The following is an 18,996-nucleotide window of genomic DNA, read 5'->3' as shown; positions in this document are numbered from 1 at the left end:
GATTTTTTAAAACTTTGACCGATGTGTTGTGCGTCGGGATAACTGCCTAGTTGCGTCGACATAAATATGTAAAAAAACGTAGGTCCTTCATTTTGGCCGACAAATCAAAGTTACATCGAGAAAAACTAGTTTATGTCGATGAAAATTGATGCATCAGGAAAAAAAATGTCGAAACAGATAAAACTTGTTATAGTGTTTTTTTACATTTTTTTGTTAAAATTAGTGGATAAATTAGTAAAAACTCATCTATGTTTAGAATCTAGTTTGATCAAATTAAAAGTTTTGATGAAAATTGAACTGTAAAATTGATTTTATTCTTTCTTATTCTTAAATTATGTAATGACGTGTTAAATAATAAATGGAAAGATTATGTACTACGATAGTACTAGATTTTTTTTCCACCATCATATAGTATGTGTATGATGGAATCGAAATTAGCAGTCAAATTTTGTTCAATAAACAAAACTATATACATGATACATAAAACTAATAATTAAGCTTGGCAGTAAACTAACCATAATCCAATAATTACACAAACATAAAGTTATATTATAATGAGGGAAGAAGTTTAGTTTTATGATTGATCATATAACTTTTGATATAATCATGAAACTAAAAATTTTAATTGAAGTATTTGTAAATTGAAACACGTAGATATTTATTTATCTTAATTAAGCTAAATTCAATTTCTTCTTCCTTAAGTTCAAAAGAAACCTCTTGATCCATAAGAACTATAGTTGTAAGGAAGATAGGAGATGATGTTCTTCAGATCAGCGATGAAAAGGTCGGCTTGCTGATTAGGGTTTGTTGGAATCGAAGTCAAAAAGAATTATGGCGGCGAATTGCCATTAGAAGTCTGAATAAAAATCCCATCAGTTTATTGTGTGACATTCTCCTTTAGCTCATCCAATAATTCTTTAAATTGTTCTAGTGGATGCATTTCCATTTCTTCTATGGGAACCTCCCACTAACATTGTTCCTATATATATGTTGTAACAACCCAAATTTGTACGTATACACTACAGGAAATTAAATGTTAAATGTTAAGCAGGATGAAATTTTATTTAAGGGGGTAGTAAATATAATACCCTAACCCTAATTTAGAAAGCATGAAAACAAATAAATTTAATAGGAAAATCGGGTGGAAATTTAGAATTGAAAAAAATAAGAAATTTATTAATTATCCAAAAATAATGAATAAGGGGGCAGAATCAGGGAGGATTAATTAGAAGTTGGAGAGAGCGAGATTATCAGCGAGAAAGTGCCTGGAGAGAGAGCGAGATTGGAGAGAAAATTGGAGAGAGCAAGAGCGGAGAGAGCGAGATTCCCAACGAGAAATCTGGAGAGAGCGAGAGCCACGAGAGTAAACCAGCGAGAAAGCTGGAGAGAGCGAGAGCCACGCTACAAATGCTAATACAAATTATGAGTAATGGAAACACAACCTCATCCACCACACCAATAACCAACGATACAAATGACTCGAAGATCATTCGAGAATTCAAGAAGTTCAATTCTTCAACATTTGATGGATCATCTGTGGATCCAATTATAGCAGAGAATTGGATAACAGAAATAGAAACTATTTTTCACCATACGAACATCCCAGAAGAACAGAAAGTAAATTGTGTCACCTTCGTGTTAAGAGGCGATACAAAATTCTGGTGGGAATCCACACAAAGAAAAATCAAAGGTTTAGTCTCATGGCAACAATTCAATCAGGCTTTTTACAATAAGTATTTCCATTTAAAAGTGAGATATCAAAAGGAAGTGGAATTTCTTATTCTTCGTCAAGAGAACATGTCGGTGGCAGAGTATGAACGGAAATTTGATCGCTTGTCCCACTTTGTCCCTCGACTAGTGGACATAGAAGAGAAGAAGGTGGAAAGGTTTATTTGGGGATTAAGAGAAGGAATTCGAGGCATTGTTACTGCTTTTCGACACAAAGAGTATGCTCTTGCCCTCGAGTCGTCCTTACTCATAGAAGTAGATCTTGCTGTCAAAACCTCAACTTCTGAACGAGGATTCATGCCAAATCAAAAAAGGAAATTCACCCAACAAGGCTTCCAACGTTCACAACGGCAAGAAAAAATTTCCCAAAGCAATCAGGGTGTACAGTCACAACAGAAGAGTCAAACATTCGCATATCCTAAGTGCAGAAATTGTGGAAAACATCATCAGGGGCAATGTCTACGGAACTTAGGGGTGTGTTTCAACTGCAGCCAGACAGGTCACTATGAAAAGGCTTGCCTAAAGCTCATCAACCAAGTATCAACTGCCCAGACCACCCAGCCTACTAGTAACAAGGTTACCCAACAACAGAAATGACGGGTGTTTATTGTTACATGTCAAGAAGCAGAGGATCAAGATGCAGTTGTTACAGGTACATTACTCATCCTCGAGTATTATGCCTTCACTTTATTTGATTCGGGCTCTAGTCATTCATTCATTTCTATAACATTTGCACAACATGCTCAATTAACATCAAAACCCTTAGGCTACATTCTATCTGTAGCTACTCCTGCCGGAGTATCTATGTTGGCCCACTCAGTGTAGTAGAAAACTGTGAATTGTCAGTATCAGGACATAAACTAGGGGAGACCCTTATCATCCTAGACATAAGTGATTTCGACATAATATTAGGTATGGACTGGTTAGCAGCAAACTATGCAAGTATAGATTGCCATAATAAAGTGGTCATATTCATCTTTCCAACAGGAACCAAGTTTAAGTTTAAGAGTTCTAATACACAATCAGCCCCAAGAATAATTTCAGCCTTAAAAACTAAACATTTACTCAACCATGGGGCTTGGGCATATTTAGCAAGTGTATTGGATTTACGAAACCAAAAGGATGAAATTAAGGCCATTCCTGTAACAAGAGAATTTGAAGATGTATTCCCAGAAGAGCTACTAGGTTTACCACCTAGTCGAGAAATAGAATTTTGTATAGATCTAATTCCAAAGCTAAACCAATATCTAAAGCACCATATAGAATGGCACCTGGGAAATTAAAAGAACTTAAAATACAATTACAAGAATTGTTAGATAAGGGATGGATCAATGTGTTTATGTATAGATTATCGGGAGTTGAATAAGTTGACAAAAAAGAATAAGTACCCATTCCCACGCATTGATGACCTATTTGACCAATTACAAGGAGCCTCAGTATTCTCCAAAATAGACTTACGATCTAAATATCATCAACTACGAATCAAGGAGTCTGATATACCCAAGACTGCTTTCCGAATAAGATATGGGCATTATGAATTCGTTGTGATGCCTTTTGGATTAACGAATGCCCCAGCAGCCTTCATGGACTTGATGAATAGAATTTTTAAGGACTATCTTAATAACTTCGTGATTGTATTTATAGATGATATTTTGGTCTATTCCAAGTCTGAGGCAGAATATGAAAAACATCTTAGGGATATCCTTTCCATATTAAAAAATGAAAAGTTGTATGCCAAATTCTCCAAGTGAGAGTTTTGGACGCGAAAAGTTGCCTACCTAGGGCATATTGTAAAGTAACAAGGAATCTCAGTGGATCCTGCTAAGATTGAAACAGTTAGCAAGTGGCCTCACCCAACAACAGTCAGCGAAGTGCGAAGCTTCCTTAGATTAGCAGGATATTATAGACGATTTGTGAAGAATTTCTCAGGTATAGCATTACCCTTAACTAACCTCATCAAGAAGAATAATCCTTTTGTCTGGAACCAAGCATGTGAGCAAAGCTTCCAGGAACTAAAAGAAAGGTTGACCACAACCCCTATTCTCACTATACCTGACGAATCATGGGGTTTAATTGTGTACAGTGATTCATCGAAGAAAGGGCTTGGTTGTGTATTGATGCAACACGGAAAGGTAATAGCATATGCTTCAAGACAACTAAAACTTTATGAACAAAATTATCCCGTTCATGACTTCGAGTTAGCTGCCATAGTCTTTGCCTTAAAAATATGGAGACATTACTTATATGGGGAAAAGATCCAAATTTATACAGATCATAAAAGCCTTAAGTACTTCTTTACCCAGAAAGAGTTAAATATGAGGCAACGAAGATGATTAGAATTAGTCAAAGATTATGACTGTGAGATCCTCTATCATCCAGGAAAAGCTAACATTGTTGCTGATGCTCTTAGCAGAAAGTCAGCTCATACAGCAGCCCTAAGTACCATCTCCAAACACATAATGGATGATCTTGAAAGAGTTGAGATCTCACTAATACCAGAAACCTTCACAACTTGAATAGCACAGTTAATTGCAAGACTTGCATTAAGGCAAAGGATAATTGATGCACAACAAATGGATAAATACCTAAACAAACAACTATAATCAGAGAATGGAGAAACCAGTCAATTCTCTACAGCCCCAGACTCTACACTTCTCTACCGTGGACGTCTATGTGTATCAGATGATGAAGAAATCAAGAAAGAACTACTAAAGAAAGCTCATGAATCATGCTTTTCAATACATCCTGGGAGTACCAAAATGTATCAAGACTTGAAAGCACATTACTGGTGGTGTACCATGAAAAAGGATATAGTCGACTATGTAAGTAAATGTTTGGTTTGTCAACAGGTGAAAGCTCTACGGCAACGACCACAAGGACTCCTCCAGCCTCTAAATGTTCCAAAATGGATCTGGGAGCATATTTCTATGGACTTCATCTCAGGACTCCCGAGAACTGTTAAAGGCCACAACATGATTTGGGTGATCGTAGATCGACTCACCAAATCGGCCCACTTCCTACCATGCAAGACTACTCACACTATGGAAGCACTAGCTGTGAAACCCAGATCTCCATTTTTCTAATTAAGTAAGTGATTAAGGGGTTAATTAGGAGGAAGTTAAATCCTATGTTATGTAAATAATCTAATAATTTTACAATTGTCATAATAACTGTAATAATTGTCACCTTCTGGGGATCAACAATTAGTAAGAGTGAATGTAAACTATAATGGTTAGGTATATAGTTATGATAACCATATTGGATCCTGGAGTATGAGTAAAGAGGATCCTAAAAGGATAAAATGAAGAGAAAACCTTGAAGACTTAAATCCTGAATAGTGAAGAAAGGATTGAAGAACTGAGGAAAATATAGAAAATTATTTGGGAAAATTCGTGTGGAAGTTGCATGAAGATAAACCACATTCACAGTAGCTAACGAGACTGGCTGAGCGAGAGAATGGGAGAGAGCAACACTGCCGAGATCCAAGCTAGCAAGAACGCTGGAGAGAGCGAGATCCTTAACGAGAGTGGAGAAAGCGAGAGTTTGAGCGAGAAAGTTGGAGAGAGCGAGAGTGGAAAGAACGAGACTAGCGAGAAAGTGGGAGAGAGCGAGAGTGAAGAGAACAAGAGTAGCCTGAATGCCTCATTCGAACGTTATGCTCACGCGATCGAAGGAAACCGCCTGTGCATCGAACGGCCGGGCATTTATGCGTTGAACTTAGCCACGATCTTATAGATTATGCATTGAAAACCCTAAATTGAATACAAACAAAGCTTGAATACGTAAGGGCAAACGTCAATTAAGATTGAGGTGTCCGATTAAGAGGAATTCTTAAACCCTAAGAAATTGTGTTGGATGCGATTGGAAAGAACACATTGAACCAAGGTGAAGTCAGCTTACATTGATAAAGGGAGGATTAAACATTTGGCCATGCAGCCAAGTAGGTGGTGTCAACACCATAGGAGGTTTGGATGCCTATAAATAGAGCCGTTGGGATTTCATTTTCAAATCACAAATCATAAAATTCGTAAAAAGAGGGGGAGAGTAGAGTGCATTGAACAGTGAGGGTGAAGGAGAATACATCAACTTGAGACGAAGAGATCCCTCAATCTACTCGAGTGTTTGATGTAATTCCAAAGCCATATGAAAGATAAGAGAGTGTAGTTTTCATGGTGAGGCTACTGGAGAAGATGCTCTAAGTAATTGGGCTGGAGAATAGGGAAAAGACAGAGGGGTTGAGCTATCGGGTAAGCTGGGCCAGTCTTGATGTTTGGATGATTCCGGCTAAACCATGAAGAGTTATGAGTGGTAAGCTTCTTGAGACATTTTAGAATAGTTTGGTAGAAGGAAATATCTTAAAATAAGGTTTAGAACTATGAGTAATCTAAGCTGTAAGTTGGATCTGGATTCTAGGGGTAAAAAGGGAGCCCGAGGTAGAAAAGAGAACCGTTAGAAAGGCTCCTAAGCAATTAAGGTGAGTGTTGTAGTTTTGATAGTTAACATATGTCATGAAGTGTTATAGTTTTGATAGTTAACATATGTCGTGAAGTGTTATAGTTTTGATAGTTAACATATGTTGTGAGTGTTATAGCTTTGATAATTAACACATAGTGTGAGTGTTATAGCGTTATAGGTGTGATATATCGTGAGTGTTATGTTGCATATTGTGTGTTTATACAGTGTTGATAGTAAATGCATATTATGAGTATTCACTTAGCTTTATACTCTGATATTGGAACATATGCATCTGTGGATACAAGCTACATGCTTTGGTATTATGATGTTGCCATGATATTGCTTGTGTGTGACTATGGAAACTGCGATTATGCCCGGGATGTGGTTAGCATGCTTAACAAAAGGTGCTTGGTGGAAAAAATTGGTTGGCTTCGGTCGGCGGGAAATAATAGTCGGTGACGACTGGTGGAAAATATGGTCATGTACCTAAGCATGACTAGCGGGATAAATAAAAATGGTCGGTGTGCACATTGGCGGGAATTGGGGTCATAGGAAAGTTTCCATATTGGATAAAGACTGTTTGGAAAATAATAGTCGGTGACGACTGTTTGAACATACCCTATTGGATAAAGACATCAATTACCATTCTAAAAGTGGATAGTTCAATCACCAATCTTTATTGATAGGTTATACCACCCATATATTTAGTTAATCAGTAATACCATATTGGACTTCTTTTTTCAATTTCCCTCTTTTTTTTTTCTTTTTTTTTTATAGTCGAAGTACACGAGGATCCACATTACGTTATACTCATGAAAGACTAATTTTTTAGAAAGTTTCACCCGAAACCGAATTCGATAGACAAACAAACAAACTAGATTATTAAATTTTCCACACGTTGTCTTGAAATAATGCTATAATAAATAAATAAGAAATTATGCTCAACTTACATATAACTACTAAAAATCAAATTTTCCACAAATTCTCCGTAACAACTGGAATAGAAAGTTCTTCCTCAAGTTATTCTTTCATAAGTCAGATTGCATGAAAGATAAGAAAATTTAAGAAAGTTTTCAAATCACCCCTCAAAGAAATTATGAAAATAAATAAATAACTAGATTCAATAAGAAAATACAAATATGTGAAAAAAGTATTTTAACCTTATTCTCAACAATTATAGTTGTTTATTTTTTCAAACGAAGCTTGATTTCTCTTCTTTTTAAAATTAATTAGAAAAACTTTGGTGTGTCTTTACTTGCTTTCTTGCCATTAGTTTTGTTTGGATTTACAATGTTTGTCTATGCTTTCTGTTTAACATCCGTGTTTCAAGTGACAAGTCATCTTCTTCTTGGGCGACAGGACGATGATGGCAATCTTATCGGCGCCACAGAGTGTTTAGAGCTCACTAGCTTTCTTGAAAAGGTCAAACACGCTTCCAAAAGGTAACCTGAAGGTTGCTCTCCTTTGGCATCTTCACGATCTCCAACTTTTTGCCTAGCTCTACTCTTTCTCCTGGTCTTTGGAAAATTATTAAAGAGAAAGTTAAGAGAGAGAAAAAATGGTGGAAAACGTAAAATAGAAAATTGTTGTTTGTTTGCAATGTTGAGTGTGTTGTGGATGAATATGTATACATAAATTTGGATCAGTGGTGTGTTGTACAAAATAAATGATTTGGTTGTCAAAGAGTTTTGACAAATTGATCATTAGAGTTAATAAAATGCTAGTTTTGGGATATTATACATGATCTCCATTTGCTTAATATAAATGACAACTAATGCTTTTCTAAAATCTTTAAAAAGAAAAAAAAAAAACTTCAAATTTAATGTAAAAGTGGATACAAATTGGTGAGAAATAGAAAATTGTAAAGAAAATAAAGAAATATTGAGTTTTTTTTTTTTTTTTTTTTTAAATACATATATCATTATGAAGGTTTTGATAATTGGTTGGTTAAATTAGAAATAGCTCTCGGTTGAATTTTATGTTTGTCTCTTTTAAGTTTATGTTTATTTATATAAACTGTTACAAGTTCTTAAACTTTCGATTTTTTAATCGAATAACCTTCTGAAATTTTAATTTTCGATATAATAAGTTCTTGATCTATTCAACGATTTTTTTTCCAAAAAAATTCATGAATCTACTAAACACTAAATTGAAATTTTAGTCTTTATTAGACATAAGATTTAATTTTATATCTAATATTTAATTTAATTCTTAATATTTCATCTGGTAGTGATTTTATTTTTATTTTTATGTTTTTTAAATTTATATTTATTTTCTCCTAAAATTTCATACTATGGTGCACATATTTCTTGAAGAAATACTTGAACTATTAGTCAAATTATAAAAACAAAACCATATTTTGTAAACCTTTTTTTTTAATCTGACATGATTTTCCAAAACATTAGGGTTTACAGGTGTCGGTGTTGGAGTCGAAAGTGCGGTGACAGATTGCCATTAGAAGTCTGAATCGAAATCCGATCAACTTGTTGTGTGGCATTCTTTTGTAACTCATCCAAGGATGCTTTGAGTTGTTCTAATTGATGCATTTCCATTTCTTCTATAGGAAGCTCTCACCAACATTGTACCTATATATATATAATATATAAAATATTAAATATGTTATTGTTTGTAATTTATTCACCTATAATTCTAAATTCAATAGTAATTTAATAGGAATATTAGAAGTTATAACATTTAATAGATTTTGAGGTTGGAGTTGTTTTGTTTGATAATGATTTCGATTTTTTTTAAATTATTCTTGTTTACTCATTTTTTTTACCTAGACCATTTACCATATTTTATAAAGAAAAAAAAAATTGTTATTTGGTTTTAAAATTAAGCTTATAAAGTTTACTTCTATACTTGATTTTTTTTTCCTTTTGTTACCTATTTTTACTAATGTTTTGAAAAACTTATTTTCTTTTTCTTTTTTAAATTGATTAAAGATTCAAATGATTCTTTAAAATAATGAAACCATTATAATCAAATAAGGAAAAAATGAAGACGATTTTCAAAGATCAAATGGTTATCAAACGAGGTTTAAAAACTTTTGAGTTTTGAAAATGATTTAGTTTTAAAATAAACAAATAAAACTCAAAATAGTGATCAAAATGAAGGTGCTATATGTCACACCCTGCTCCAGATTACCCTCTTAACCTGGATGGAATGGTGATAGCAGCAGTTACCAACCCTTTTGCTGGTACTTACTGCTTATCTAACCTGTTAAATATTGCTCAAACCCTGAATACATACATATCATTGTTATATGACAAATAACTCAGAGCTTAAAAAATTTACATTATAGGGTTTTGCAGCATTGTCCATACATGAATATTACAATTTAGTGAACCCCATCTAGAATACTAGTCACTAAACATACACATGTGTACTAACTAATACAGGTCTTCAAATACGCTTCCTTCAACCTGTTTCTTTGAGTGGCAGAGCAGTAGTAGAAAAGTCTTTTGGGAACTGACCGCTACCTGAAAGGAAACCATTTGAAATCATGAGCTAGAAGCCTAGTGAGTGATTTAATAACAATATAAATCTCATACTTAAACTGGAAGTTCGAAAACATAATACCAGAACTAAAGTATACCAAGCAAATGTGTACATAAAACCTTTAAAACTAATGCATTTAAAACCTGAATCTTAGTTGAGAATGAACATTCATTGCTCTAATTCCCAACGCCAAACCATGGCCGTATGAAACCTCTACTTTGACCTGTTCACATTAAATTATGGCTAAGAGATATCGCTACGTCGATCTCTTACAATATACTGATGGGCATCTCAAGCAATTTCCTTAAAACATTAGCATTGATAACCACTCCTAAACACCATTAAAGATCATTATTCTCTAGTTGAGAACGAGCATACACCGCTCTAGCCCCCAACGTCTGTTATCGGCCAAGAGATCCATACTTCAGCCTCCTTTCGTTGGTGTATGGCCTAAGAGACCCATACTTGGCCTCTCCTTCAAAACTACCCACTTATACGTGGAGGTTTCTATGTATCGTCAAGACCTTAGGTACATTTATTCAGATACCTTCCTTACCTTCAGTTGTCACACCCCGCACCAGATTACCCTCATAACCTGAATGGAATGGTGACTGCAGCAGTTACCAACCCTTTTGCTGGCACTTACTGCCTAACTTACCTTAAAATAATATTCAAACCCTGAATACATACATAATAACACAGAGCTTAACACATTTACATTTACAGGGTTTCGCAACATTACTTTTACATAGATAATACAACCTAGTGAACCCTATCAAAAATACTAGTCACTAGATAGACACATGTGTACTAACTAATACAGGTCTTCGATTACACTTCCTTCAACCTGTTTCTTTGAGTGACAGAGCAACAACAGAAAAGTCTTTTGGGAACTGACCGCTACCTGAAAGAAAACATTTGAAAACGTGAGCTAGAAGCCCAGTGAGTGACTTAATAAAATATAAATCTCATGCTCAAAACCAAAAGCTTGGAATCATAAGACTGAAACTAAAATATACCAAGCAAACGTGTACATAAAACCTTTAAAACCATTGCATTTGAAACTTAAATCTTAGTTGAGAATGAACATTTATTGCTCTAATTCCCAACGCCAAACCATGGCCGTATGAGACCTCTACTTTGACCTGTTCTCATTAACTATGGCTAAGAGATATCCCTACGTCGATTTCTTTCAATATATCGATGGGCATCTCAAGCAATTTCCTTAAAACATTAACATTGATAACCATTCTTAAACACCATTAAAGATCATTATTCTCTAGTTGAGAACGAGCATACATCACTCTAGCTCCCAACGTCTGTTATTGGCCAAGAGACCCATATTTCAGCCTCCTTTTGCTGGTGTATGGCCTAGGAGATCCATACTTGGCCTCTCCTTCAAAACCACCCATGTGTACGTGGAGGATTCTATGTACCGTCAACACCTTAGGTACATTTATTCATATACCTTTCTTACTTTCAGTACTCCTCTTCATTGTGTTTAGGAATATCAACGCATGTACTTTAGAAATCTTAGGTATATAAACATAGCACACAAAGCTTAGTTTTAACCCTAACGCATGCTTCATACTTTATAAAGTAAGTTGGCTTAAATCGTGTTGAACTAGCTTGTAAAACTATTAGCATGTGTTAGATATGGAAAACATACTTGGAAAACTCATATATTAGTAATATCATGCGTTGATAAATATTCATAAGCATTAGCAATTCCAAACTATCCTTCTAGTCTATGAGAAGATATGACTGCCTTTATCCTTAGTTGAGAGTGAACTACTAAATCTAACCCTCAATGTCAACCTTAGTTGGGGAGAACTCTTTTGCTCAATCCCTCGACATCGTATTACCTACGTGCACATGGTTATAACTGAGTATCGTCGTACCTTATATACCTAACTAGGATACCTTCTCATTGTCCTTTAATAACCTCAGGTACTTGAATAGGATACCTTCTCATTGTCCTTCGGTATCCTTAGGTACTTCTGCTCAGATACCTTCTCAAACGTCCTTCAGTATCGAGTTGTTAAGATACCTTCTCAAACGTCCTTCGGTATCAAGTTGGTCCGGTACCTTCTTTATTGTCCTTCGGTACCAATTTGGTCAGATACCTTTTCAAATGTCCTTCGGTATCTAGTTGGATGGATAGCTTCTCAAATGTCCTTCAATATCGCGTTTTAAGTAAAACTAGTCATAAACATTTAGTTGAACAATAAGGCTTCGGCTCAAATCATCATACTAGTTCATCCATCATACTAATTTATCATAAGAATGGAGTTACTTAAACATGTTGAAAGTATTTGGAAAAGATAACATATTTAAATCATATCAATTCAATGGAAAACATGCTTTACTTAGCATGAGAGACAGTTTCACAAATACATTGCTTGGCACTTCATTTAAACACTTAGCATGAGAATAACTTCAAAGAAATCATAGTTTCCAACACTCAATATGAGAAATGACTTCAAGGAAACCATAGTTTTTAAATCATTAAAACATTAATTCATCACATAGTCACTCATAGTTTGTTGGCCTCTTAACGTGTTATACGCCTCCCTTAGCTCTTCTTGGCCTGAAAGGATATAATTCCCAGTTAAACTACATAGAATTCTTAGTAAAATACCTCAATTAATTCATTTATTAAAGGAAATTTCATCAACACAGACAGCTTTACTGGCGAGATCCCCATGAGCGAGGTCAGCAAGATCTCCATGAGCAACACTAGCGAGATCCCTTAGAACGACACCAGCGATGCCCATCCCAATTTCTAGCGAGATTCCCTTCATTAGCGAGATCTCACGATCCTCATCACAAAATCTCGCTATAATCTCCCTGGTGAGTTGTTTGATTGTTCTTCACAAGCAGCTGTCTGCTTATGCACAGGTTCTCTATTACAAATTTAAAAATTCATAGCTCAAAATCCAGACATCTTTTGAAGAAACTTCCTTCTATAAACATGTTTAGAATTGAGTTACTTTCTTACCTTAAAATATCAACCACAAGTTCCTTATAATTTGGCCTAGAGCTCCCGATCTTCACCTCAGGCCCTGATTAACCCGAGATTCTGTCTCTTCTGTAATTTCATCACTTTCCATTCTTTTTCTCTTTCCATCTTTCTCCGGCAAGACAACTTTGAAAACTAGATTCCCCCAGCTTTCAAATGACACCGATTTCACTAAATTTGCTCACGTAAATTGCCAAAACCAAACTTTGGGATTTCATTTTCCCTTTTAATCTTTCTGCCGCTTCCCAAATTCCAGGATTAACCGCCACGTGCCAATACCAATTGGTCGGTTTCCTTATTTTGTATTTTCCTTTTCCCTTCTCTTCAACTTCTTTAAATAACATGGATTTTCACCTATATGATATTTAATATATCATTCCTTTGGCGAAACATACTTGTTTAGGAACTTAGAATTCAGGGTTTACACTTAGCTACACAAGAGCTTATTTTTTCTTGCTTCCAGCCTCTAACCCTCCTAAAACATGCCTTCATTTAACTCATTAGGAGACATCTCATTACTTACTCTTACTTAAAGTAATTAGGGTTCGGGTTTTACACTATAATACTTGATTTGCCTTCCGCAGTTTGTTCAACTCTTCACCCTGCTTCTGTTCCACTTCTAGCTTGTTTAGCACTTGAGTATTCAATTCTCGAACATTTTGTGTTCTGGTGAGCTTCAATTAGCTTCAAGAAGGTGACCTAAAGATTGCGGTCATTTGGCATCTTCACCATCTCCACCTTTTGCCTACCTCTGCTCTTACTCATGATTTTTGGAAATTATTAAAGAGAAAGTTAAAGAGAGAAAGAAAACTGGTGCAAAAAATGTAACAAAGAAATATGTTTGTTTAGAATGATGAATGTGTTGTGACTGAATATATATATATATATATATATGCAGATTCATGTACACAGGAATTTGGGTTGGTGGTGTGTCGTACAAAATAAATGATTTGGTTGTCAGAGAGTTTTGACAAATTGATCATTAGAGTTAATAAAATGCTAGTTTTGGGATATCATACATAATCTCAATTTGTTTAATATAAATGACAATTAATGCTTTTTTAAATTTTTTAAAAAGAGAAAAAAACTTCAAATTTAATGTTATGGTGCATACAAATTCGTGAGAAATAGAAAATTGCAAAGAAAAAAAAATATTGAATTTTTCTTATACATATATAATTGATGAAGTTTTCTATAATTTTGTTGGTTATAGTTGAGTGGTTGAATTTTAAGTTTGTGTTTAACAAATCGCTTATTAATTGAGTAACTAGGAGTTACTAATAATGATTAAGATTAAGACGTTATAAGGTATAATGGATCATTAAGTATTGAGATTTGGGAGTTAGGAAATCTCATTTCACTTAATGCATGAAAATTAGAAAACTAAAATGCTACAAATATGTCAACCATTATCTAAACATTTTTATTGAGTATAATAATTCTTAAATAAAAATCGGTTCATTCTAGTTATTAGAAAAGTGAAACGTCGATAAACAAATTGTGATTATTTTTAGGGACAAAAATCAATTTGACTCCACACTTATTTGATACGATAAATTTTGCCTCTAAACTTTCATTTTCATCGACTTAAATCTCAAACCTAGATAAGTTTGGTAATACAACTTTGAAAAATGTTTTAATTTTAATCCCCTAGAAGTTTTTTATCGAAATATTGTTAAATAAAAATACATATCGTACAAAATTGATAAGATTTCAAGAGAAGACGAAATTAAAACTAAATCTTTGTTAGAAATGATGAGTTCAGGTAAAGTTATTTAATGGTCAATTTGTGAGTTGATTCAACTTAAATTTGTGTAAAAGTTGATTGTATTGAATTTTTTAAAAGAAAAACGGTATGAAAACTTTTACATTTTTTTTTTTTTTTTGTTAAAATTAGTAGATAAACTAGTAAAAACTCATCTAAGTTTAGAATCTCGTTTGATAAAATTAAAAGTTTTAATGAAAACTAAACTTTAGAATTGGTTTTGTTTTTTCTTATTTTTAAATCGTAATGAATGGAATGAATGGAAGGATTATGTACTTCGATACTAGATCTTTTTTTGAATCTAAATCAACAATCAAATTTTGTTCCTTAAACAAAACTATATGCATGATACATAAAACAAAATAATTGAGATTTGTATTAAATTAACCATAATCCAATAATTACACAAACACAAAGCTATATGATAATGAGAGAAGAGGTTCAGTTTTATGATTGATCATATATCTTTTGATATAATCATCAAACTATATGAAAAATATTTTAGTTGAACACTCTGTAAACTAAGAACACGTAGATTTTAATTTAGCTTAACTAAGCTAAATTAAATTTCTTCTTCTTAAGTTTAAAAGAAACCACATGGTCTATAGGAACCATAGTTATTATAGGGAAGATGGGAGATGATGTTCTTCGGATCGACGACGAAAAGGCCAACTTGTTGGTTAGAGTTTATCGGTGTCGGAGTCAGAGTTGGGAAGAACTGTGGCTGCAAATTACTATTAGAAGTCTAAATCAAAACCTGATCAGCTTGTTGTGTGACATTCTTCTTTAACTCATCCAAGAATACTTTGAGTTGTTGTAATTGCATTTCCATTTCTTCTATGGGAAGCTACCACTAACATTGTGCATATATATATATAATATTAAATATGTGATTATTTATAATTTATTCACTTATTGATTGTTTATAATTTATTCACTTATACTTCTAAATTCTATAATAATTTAATAGGAATATTATAAGTTAGAACATTGCATAGATTTTGAGGTTGGAGTTGTTTTGTTTGATAAGGGTTTGGATTTTTTTAAAAAATTATTCTTGTTTGCTTTAATTCTTTTTCCAAGACCATTTTCACCATATTTAAAAATGGAAAAAAAAAACTTTTGATATTTGATTTTGAAAATTAAACTTACAAAGTGTACTTCTATACTTGATTTTTTTTCTTTTGTTACCAATTTTTTACTAATGTTCTCTGAAAAACTTATTATTGATTTCTTTTTAAAATTTATTAAGGATTGAAATGATTCTTTGAAAATGATGAAACCTTTATATACAAATTAGGAGAAAATGAAAACAAATTTCAAAGATCAAATAGTTATCAAATGAGGTTTAAAAGCTTTTGAATTTTGAAACGATTTAGTTTTAAAACAAACAAATAAAACACAAAATAGTTATAAATTGGGCGTTCCATAATACCTGATTTGCCTTCCGCAGTTTGTTCAACTCTTCATAGTGCTTTCGTTCCATTTCTACTCGGTTCAACACTTGAGTAAGTTATGCATTCAATTCTCGAACATTAAGGTTCTAAAAGTTAAGAAATAGTAAATCCATTACTAATTAAATAATTAGAAGTTACTAATAATGATTAATATTAGGAAATTAAAAGTTACAATGGATAATTAGGTATTGAGATTTGGGAGTTAGGAACTCTCATTTCCTTAATGCACGAAAAATAGGAAACCAAAATGCTATAAATATGCCAACAATTATCTAAACTTATAAGTTTTTATATCGAAAGATTGTTAAATAAAAATAGTCTCATGGGCTTGGGCCTGGCCTTGATTGGCCAATGGGTTTGGTCTTTGGGCCTAATTTAATTGGACTTGGGTCTGGTCTTGATTAGTCAATGGGTTTGGCCTTTTGGCCTAACTAAATTGGACTTGGGTCTTGCCTTTGTGCTTAATTAATTGGAGTTGGGTCTAGCCTTTTGGAAACATCAAGAAGAACCAGCGCTGCGTCAAGTTCAAAATCGACGACCTCCGCCTTGTGGGACACATTGATTTTTGTAATTATTTTTATATAAATGAGATATATTAATTTACACATTATTATTTTTATGAGACATTATTATTTTTATTTTTTTATTTTTAGAGTTAAGTTAAGATGGTTTAAAAATAATAAATTAATAAAATAATAAAATAATAAAAAAAAATGTAAAGTGAAATATACTATATAATAACATAATGGAAAATTAAAAAAAATATATTAGGTCGAATTAATGAAAAATAAAAAATATAGAATGTAGGTCGAATCTTCAAAATTCGACTTAAGTTGAATTTTGAAGACTTGACAACTTAAAAAAAAAAAAAACAACAATATTTTTATAAATATTTTTCAAACAACAATATTTTATAAATACTTCTGAAAATAACAATATTAGTCAAGCCTTCAAGTCACCCCTCAAAGAAATTATGCAAATAAATAAATAACAACATTCAGTAAGAAAATACAAATATGTGAGCAAAAATATTTTAACCTTATTCTCAAGAATTATAGTTCCTTTTATATAGTTAGTTTTTATCTATACAAGATTGAAACTTTTTTTGTTTTTGTTTTGTATTTTCTTTCTTATTTTTTCCATTCTATGTTTATTTTTTCAAACAAAGCTTGATTTATTTATTTATTTTTTAATTAATTAGAAAAACTTCAGTGTGTCTTTACATACTTTCTTACTGTTACTTTTGTTTGTTGTTACAATGTTTGTCTATGCTTTCAGTTTAATATACGTGTTTTAAGTGACGAGTCATCTTATAACTTTTTCAAAAAATTATTTTTGTTCACTCGTTATTTTTTTTACTAAGATCATTTTCACCATAATTAAAAGAAAATAAAACTTTTGATAAGTCTATTTGAAAATTAAGCTTATAAAATTTGAAAAATAGATCGGAGCTAAATTTTTAAAACAAATAAAACTTAATTTTAAAACAAATAAACTTATAGGTGGAAGTAATGTATTAAAAGTTAATTTTGAAATACCAAATCAGAGCTAAATTAGATATAAAATTGAATGTTCAAGGACATATAAGATATTTTTAGATTTCTAAGGCCAATTATAAAAATTAAAGATCAAGCATCACATTTCTCAACATTCATGAATCGTTTGAACAAAAACTTGAAAATCTAAAGACTAAAATTGCAATTTAACAAAATATTGTTTCATACATTGTGAATTTTAGTTGTTTTTTTCACTCTAATTAATTAATATGAATTTGATAGACTTGCTTAATGATTTATATATACTTAAAAAGAAATTATAGAAATGTGTGGTTTAGGTTTGATAATTGATTAGTTGGATTTTCAGTGAGGTTATAAAAATTAAAAAATAGTAAATCCATTACTAAGTAAATAATTTGAAGTTACTAATAAAGATTATTATTAGGAAATTAAAAGTTACCATGGATCATTAAGTATTGCAATTTGGGAGTTAGGAAATCTCATTTCCTTAATGTACGAAAAAAGAAACCGAAGTGCTATAAATATGCCAACAATTATCTTAACTTATTATTTTTTTTTTATCGAAATATTGTTAAATAAAAATAGTCTCATGAGCTTGGGTCTGACCTTGATTGACTAATGGGTTTGGCCTTTGGACCTAATTTAATTGGACTTGGGTCTGGCCTTTAGACTTGGGCCTGGCCTTGATGTCCTTCGTGGGCTTGGGTCTGGCTTTGACTAGCCAATGTGCTTGGCCTTTTGGCTTTTGCGTCTAATTAATTGGGGTTGGGTCTGGCCATTGCAAAGCTCGTTAGCTTTCTTGAAGAGGCCGGACCGATGCTTCGAGAAGGTGACCTAAAGGTTGCTCTTATTTGGCATCTTCACCATCTCCACCTTTTGCTTTCCTCTACTCTTTCTCATGATCTTTGGAAAATTATTACAGAGAAGAGGAAGAGAAAAGCGAAAAAATGGTGTGAAAAATGTAAAAAAAGACGATGTTGTTTGTTTTAGAATGATGAGTGTGTTGTGAGTGAATATATATATATACAAGAATTTGAGTATGTGGTGCGTTGTATAAAATAAATAATTTGGTTGTCAAAAAGTTTTGACAACTTAATTGGTGTTAATAAAATGCGTGGTTTGGTATGAAAACTAATGCTTTTTTAAAATTTTTAATAAGAAAAAGAAAACATTCAAATTTAATGTTATAGTGGATACAACTTCGTGAAGAATAGAAAATTGGAAAGAAAATAATGAAATATTGAGTTTATCTTATAATCTTTGAATTTAAGGTGGAAACGGTTCGATCAAATCGAACTAAACCAAAATTTATAATATGTGAAACATATTATCCTCACTTATATACCATAATCCTCCTCTTATCTAACCAATGTGAGACAGGCTAACCAATGCGGGACTTTGGTCGCATTCTCAACATACATAAAAAGAAATTATAGAAATGTGTGGCTTAGTTTTGATAATTGATTAGTTGGATTTTCGTTGAAGTTTTAAAAGTTAAAAATAGTAAATCCATTATTAATTAAAAAATTAGAAGTTACTAATAATGATTAA

General features: G+C 32.6%; 1 pseudogene; it reads right to left on the bottom strand.

Moving 5' to 3' along the window:
- Positions 1-703: 703 nt before the first annotated feature.
- Positions 704-13,471, bottom strand: LOC150032630 (agamous-like MADS-box protein AGL62; annotated as a pseudogene).
- Positions 13,472-18,996: the final 5,525 nt, after the last annotated feature.

The sequence above is a fragment of the Benincasa hispida genome, chromosome 11 (assembly GCF_027475165.1).
Source record: "Benincasa hispida cultivar pf3 chromosome 11, pf3_genome.v1.1, whole genome shotgun sequence".
Taxonomy (NCBI): domain Eukaryota; kingdom Viridiplantae; phylum Streptophyta; class Magnoliopsida; order Cucurbitales; family Cucurbitaceae; genus Benincasa; species Benincasa hispida.
This window is presented reverse-complemented; position numbering and strand designations above follow the sequence as displayed.